A 7233-nucleotide genomic window follows, 5' to 3' on the forward strand; every position below is an offset into this window, starting at 1 on the left:
GTCAATTATTTTTAGTAGACCTACTGTTACTTTGCGATTGCTGCACAATCGCTGTTATCTTAAATTTTCGTTATGAACTCAATAGATCAAATCATTGATTTTTTTCAATTATTGTTTTTTATTTTAAGTGATAAAATTTAATAGGGGTATTTTGTATTTAACTTTGTTATAAAAAGTTAGTTTTTTTAAATTTATTAAATATAGTTAAGTATAATAATTTGATTGTTTTTCAACTAATAAATGCTCAGTCGTTTTTAATTATAAAAAAAATTAAATCAAAGCTTACCTTTATTTAATTTGCTTTCATTTTTGAGAAAATGAAAACAAAGTTTTAAAAAAATTTGGCTATTAGTTAAAACAAATTTTTTTTAAAATTAAATATAAAGTTTAATAATGTTTTGACGTTTTTAATAATTTAACGTTAGTACTTAAAGCATTTTTTAAAAATTTTTATTAAAATTCTTTCAATACTTGTTTGTTTTATAATTTGTTCAATAGTCAGTATCATTTTTAAACAAATAAATCTTTAGTCGATTTTATTTTCAAAGATGAAAATAATAATAAATAAGTAAAAATATTTTTACATTTATTAAGTACAGAATTTGACCATTAGTTAATACTACTTTTTATTATTTTAAATAAGTAAATAAAAAAGGGTCTAATGATTTTTCAAAAGCATGTTTTTTTTTCAACAAATAATACATAAAAAATTTTCTAAAGTGAACATTTCTTTGGTTTGTTTTCTACTTTTGTTTTTTTTCTTTTAATTTTTAATGCATGTACGTAAAATAATTTGTTACTGTATTATTATTTTTAAACCAATAAATCTTAAATCATTTTTAATTTAAGAAAAATGAAATGAAGCTTGGGTTTGCTTTTACTTTGACTTCTTTATTAATTTAATTGAAAAAATTAAGCAATGATATTGATGTCATTGTAGAATATGTTTAGAATTAATATTTTCTTTTGTACTAGATTTATTCCTTTTTTTATTTATTTTTGATTGAGTTAAAGATTTGCGATACATTACTATATCGTGATGTCTAACTGACGATGTATCACAATTTAAAATTTCTGACATCACCCAGTCCTAATAATAGTATTTGACAATTAAGCTATAATTTTAGTTATTTGGCTACTATTTTTGATAATTTTTGTTCCTGTTCAGGCAACTATTTTCATGCTTGAGGCTACTAAAAGCAACTATTTTTGTTCATTTTTTACTGTGGCAACCCTGCTTGTTGCATAACCCTAACCCATAGGCTGTGAACATGAAAAAATGCAAGGGTAGCCGTGAAAGAAAAGGCTTTACTCATTTTTTTTCCTAAGTAATCACCATTGCTGTCAAATTACTTGTGTGAACATAGTACAAATAATTCAATTCTTATGTCATACTTTTCCAAAAAGATGTCACATTTCATGTCTTCATCATTATTATAGTAGTTACAGGGTTTATACGCCTCAGGGAATTAAAATTTATCTGAAAAAGTCGGGGGGAAATGAAAATTCTTCACAAAAATGGGTGGGGAAGAGAATTTTTTATCCAAAGACAGTATAAACCATAGTTTGCCACTCAAAAATTTCTTTAATACAGGGAACAAATGAAAATCGCTATGCATTAAACCATTGGGCATTAATTTTGCTTTCATTTCGCAACGATTTGGTGGCCATCCCTAATTTCTCAAACAAGAAGCGACATTCCAGCTCAAATCTTTGGCAATATAGCATCAGAATTCATCTTCCTGCATCCTCTTTGTCTAAACTATAATTATCTGACTTAGGCTTGAGCACATTTGGTAAGTATTTGAAGATCACCACTATGATTAAACCTAGAAAAATGCTGGGTTAATTTTATAATGTCAGTCTGGCTGGCAAGCACCCAGCAGTGCGGACACCATTGGTCCAAAAATAAAAGCACCTTAATACTCGATGGATAGACATTTTACTCACATTATTAGCCAGAAGGTGTTAATAAAATTTGTCAGAGGACTAGGCAATATTAAAGACAGGCATAACAGTTATACAGCAGGAAGGCCTGCAGCTTCTCTTCACATTTATTAAAAACATATCAAATGCAAGACAAATACATTTTTAAACATTTAAGCAATAAATAATAATCAGTCACAAACAGAAAAGTTCCACTTAGCTTTAGATTTGACAATCCCTAATAGCTGGTTTCAAGCAACAGCCGCATAAGAGCGCTATGGTTGATGAATAATACGTGACATGATATACTTACCTATTCTCTTCCCGCCAGCTGACACACAAGGCCTCATATCTTTTTTCCAGTTCATTCTTTTTTCCATTTAGTTTTGCCTTGTACAGAGTGAGCAAAAAAAAAAAAGATCACTTTGTATAACTTTCGTTCTAATGATCAGATTTTCACGTACCAAGTGTCAATTTTAATGGTTCCTGGGGGTGACCTTAAATATGCTAATTATGTAATGCTAACTATTAATTAAGTTACGAAATCGGACACAAAAACGTACTTTCTCTGAATAAACATATAATTTTTTTAAACATATTTGGATTTTTAACCTTCAAAATATGGTCCCCACAGTTTGAAAAGGGGAGCGATCCTAAGTTCGAAGTCCTTAATGTTAATTTCGCTTTTTGCATTTAAAATTTTTAAAACTAAGCAATTCAAAAATAAATTGCACCAACTCATAAAATCCGTTTATCCAAGGACAATTTCATGAAAAAATAATTTTTAATAATTATTATTTTATTTAATTGTGGATGAAAAAATTTTGAATTATGAGGTATAAATTTTTTTATACCATGTTAATTGGTATATATTAGTATTGGTATACCATATAATATACGTATTTACCGTATAATATACGTATTTTTCTATTACAAAATCTAAAGTTTCAACAGTTTTTATTTAGACAGTTTTTATGAAGTAGAGAAAAATTAAAATTTATTATTTAAAAAAAAATAATAAATGGGGGAGAAATAATTAAATGGGGCGATTAATATTTAAATGTAGATAACTTACGAGAGATTTGACTTACGTGTGCGTAGCGTAAAATTTCATTCATAATTTTTTCGCAAATAACCAATTGTTAATCCTTTTTATTTAAACTATAAAGTAAGATGTTTCTTTTTTAGTTGTCTAAAAATTTATGCGTAATTTAATAAAGAGATGGGAATAAAAAAACCATTTTATTCAACGAAAGTCAAGTTTTAAAAAGGCATGTTTCTGATAGAATGTGATTATACTTCAACTTTTTTTAATTTTATTTTTTAGTTTGTTCTTTCAATAATTGATACAGTTTCAATAATATACAAACGTATGCATAGATTTTGAATAATATATATTTATCAATATATATTTTATAATTATTAATACGAATTTGTAGTCAACATTTTTAAGCATCTTAAAATTTCTCAACATCTTACATAGTATTGTCTTAATCTTAAAACAAAATTTTGTAATTACCTGTACACGCATGTTTTGTAGAATTATTTTACCAACTAGTTAATTAGCTTTTAACATTTCTCAAAATCTTATTCTTTACGTTACAACGTATATTATTTTTCCATTAATATACTAATCAATTATTTTAGTACTTTAATTTCGGTTTTCTTTTAAAGTAAAATTCCTTTTTAAGTTATTGTCAAGTTTTTATTAAAAGAAAACTTAGATATATTGCCAGCTAGCTGAAAATTAAATTTTGTTAAGAAATTAAAAATATTCTGGTTTTTCTATAAGTGTATCTTAATACTTCAGTTTTATGATAATTCCCTTCATACTTATGCATAATGTATTAGTTTATCAGGCTATCCTAAAAAATTGTGATTTGATTTTCTAGTATTCTAACAGTCAGAGATTTGCTACTTGCAAATCTCAAGTCATCTACAGAAAAATTTGGAAATTTTGGGAGGAAATAGTTATAAGCTGTCATATAAATTTAAAAGAAATTTTTCTTTTTTTAAAAAACCTTAACTTTTCCCCTGGTTTAAATTTTAAAAAAACTGTCCGTATAATTTAAAACACCTTCTAGTAATTATGAGCAAAGCTTCAAGTAATTACTTCAGGCAGGTCGTTTAAAAAGTTGAATGTAATTTCAATTATTAAAATAGCACATTAAAAATTTGATAAGTGAATTTGTTTTAATCTGATTGGCGTAGTAACCTCAATTTTCTTTCAAAAAGTAATCAATACTCTATAAGCATTTCTTTTTTAATGCAAGTTTTAAGAATAAATGCTAAGCAATTCAATAAAAGCTTTCTAAAACTATGCATTTCTTTTACGAAAGTAAGCGTATTGAAATTTCTGAGGTTAGTAATTGAAAGAAACTTTACCCTTGCAAGGGTATATTTTTATTTTCAATGAATTAAAGACATCATATATTTTAGAGCCATCACATAGAAAAACGCCATTAAGAACTTTTCTAAAGTCTAATATTTGTCTTGTGTTTCATAGCAACTGTAAACTTTTAACCAAATATAAATGCCCTCTATTCAATATTTAAAATCAATTATTAGTCTGAAAGTATAGTAATAATCACCACCTACTTTGAAAACAGTCATTCATCTATAAAGAAAAAGAATGAATGCAGAAAGCTTTGGCTTTTAGACGTTGAACATAAAAAGAAGAAAAAAAAGAACATATTTTTGAGAGGCGGAAATTAACGCATTAAACTCCCCTCACGTATTTAATCAAACGGTGTAAATTAGGATAAACTTTGTTACTTTGTCGCCAATAAGAATGCTATTATATTTAAAATAATGGATTCTGACTTAAATATTTTTCTCCATGAAATACAAACATAATAATTTACCATGACCAGATTAAGACGATTTCAGAAAAATGTTGTAAATGATCTACAGAAGACGGGAAAAAGGTGAGCAATAAAAATTTAAAACAAGCAATTTTACTATCGGTTAATAATTCACGTAGTTGAATTTCAAATTTGAAGTAATAAAAATAAATCTTTTATTTTCGTACTTCTGTAACCAACTCAGAAGACAATGATTAAGTTAGAAGATAAAATTAAGTTTGATGAAACTTTTTAAATAAATTCTTATGTACGTGGCAGTGAAACGCTAAAAGAACAATTAAAATGTTGTTTAAATTTAGCCCAGTGTAGCTGTTATCGGGTTTGTAGCCATTACACTCTTGTATTCTATCTAATTCGATAAGAATGCCATTAGCAGAAATCGAACTTGTAATTAAAAACAACAAAATAATTTACTTTTCTGTTAAAAAAAAATATTTTTCATGCAGGAAACTTATTTTTTGTCTTAATGAATGCAATCTAAACACATTTCAATGAAAATAATACCACATTTTATAAAATTTCTATCCTTGGCCTAAAATGGGTTAATATTAACAAACAATTTGCAAAGCTTTTCCAACTTTAATGGAAACTCTGCACTCTGTATAGAAAACGTATCTCTGTACCCTTGCATAACGTGAACAAATATGAAAAAATATTTTGAATTTCGTCAAAAAAAGTTTTTTTTAACAACTTTGTCGCTATTATCTGGTACCTTAGCACTAGACCGACAGAAGTGGTCATTTCAATCGCAAATCAATTTTCAGAGGCGCTTATTCCTAAAATAACAATACCAAATTACTTACCTTTTTCAACTTTTAAGGGTTCTAAAAAGCATTGAAGAAAAATTTTATTAGGTTACATAATAAATGTATAAAATGGAGTTCGACCTAGAATGACCATAGTAGTTGTAATTGACCGCAATATAGATTTAAACATGCTTCTTGGAAATCACACACTCTGTCCCTTTCATTACTTATATTTATTTTAATGGTTCCCGTGCCTGAGTACATCAACATTCTGCGAGTTTTTTCCCCCTTCACGATAGTGATCCTTTTTCTGTTCGCTATCGCTCACTAGACCCTGAAATTACCAATGCAGTTCATTTCAGATCTCTTTGCGATACGAACTCGGAAATCGGATTAGAGGCCACAAATTTGCAATTCTTTGGAGCATTGATAAAATTTTGTACAAAATTCTAGTATTTGTTTAATATCAGTCCATAACCTTATAATAATTGATGAACAGCTTTTGCTTTGTAACACACGCTGCAAATTTATTCAATACGTAGAAATAATTTTGATAAATTTGGATTGAAATTCTATCTGGTTTTGGAACACGAGATCAAATAATGTTTGATTGGTTTTATGCAACTAGAAAATGATAAAGATAGTGACAGGGTGTCAGCACCAGGATGAACATGTCGTTATCGTTGTGAAACTACTGAGTCTGTATCACTGTAAGGGAAGACATGTCCGGCTGAGATATTTTTTATGGCAAAAGGAGTTTGACTTGTTGCTATAATATGGTTAAATCACAAAGAACTCACACTAATTTCACAACTACAATAAAACGCTCTTGTAATATGTTTTAGAAAGAATAAAAAAAAAAGAAAAAAAAAAGAATTACTATAAATCGATATAAACCAAAAAAAGAAAGGAAAAGCTTTATGAGTACCATAATTGATAACCTGAAAATCACATTCTCCTTCATCACCTTCTTTGAATTACCCTCCTTGAATCACTTTCTTTATCAATCTCACCAATTCATCAAATAAGACAATTATGCACGACACAAACAGCCTCTAGAAAATTGCCGAATTTGTAATTTTAAAACGTCCTATGCATTGGAACAATAAATTTATAATTTTTTTTTTAAACCTTTAAACCTTCTGCTTATTTTTCTAAAGTCTTTTTAACTTAATCGACGAATTAAGACTGTCATACTGATTAGCCAATTAGCAAACCTGTATGCTTTTTCAAACTTCAAGTAATAAATGTTCTTCCTGTTGAAACACAACAGAATTAAATGTTCGTCATGCCTAATACTAAGTTGTGGAAAATGTTATGATGTTTAAAATGTTATAAAACTGTTTCACGACGCTGTTATTCTTTCTGAAAATAAGAGTAATTTTTTTTAAATAAGAAATGTTGTTTAAAAACTCCAGAATGTTAAAATTTATAAAAACGACATATTTGAACTTTTTATGGGGATATTTAAGTAAAAAAACAAATACTTAGTAACGATTTCTTATTGCGATTAAAACACCAGAAAAAGGTTATTCTAGGTAGGTGGGTAAAAATGTCTGTTGTTCTACTTGTAGTTTGCTTGTAAAGTCGGAAATACGCTGCTTCATATTTTTTTTCTTTTGCTTGTTTTAATTTTTTTCAAAAATTTTAATAAGTGACTAACAGTTTTTTTTTTCTTCTTATGTATTTCAGAAAGA

Source organism: Parasteatoda tepidariorum, chromosome 1, assembly GCF_982258835.1.
Source record: "Parasteatoda tepidariorum strain Cologne lab strain chromosome 1, Ptep-v5.0, whole genome shotgun sequence".
In the NCBI taxonomy this organism is placed as follows: domain Eukaryota; kingdom Metazoa; phylum Arthropoda; class Arachnida; order Araneae; family Theridiidae; genus Parasteatoda; species Parasteatoda tepidariorum.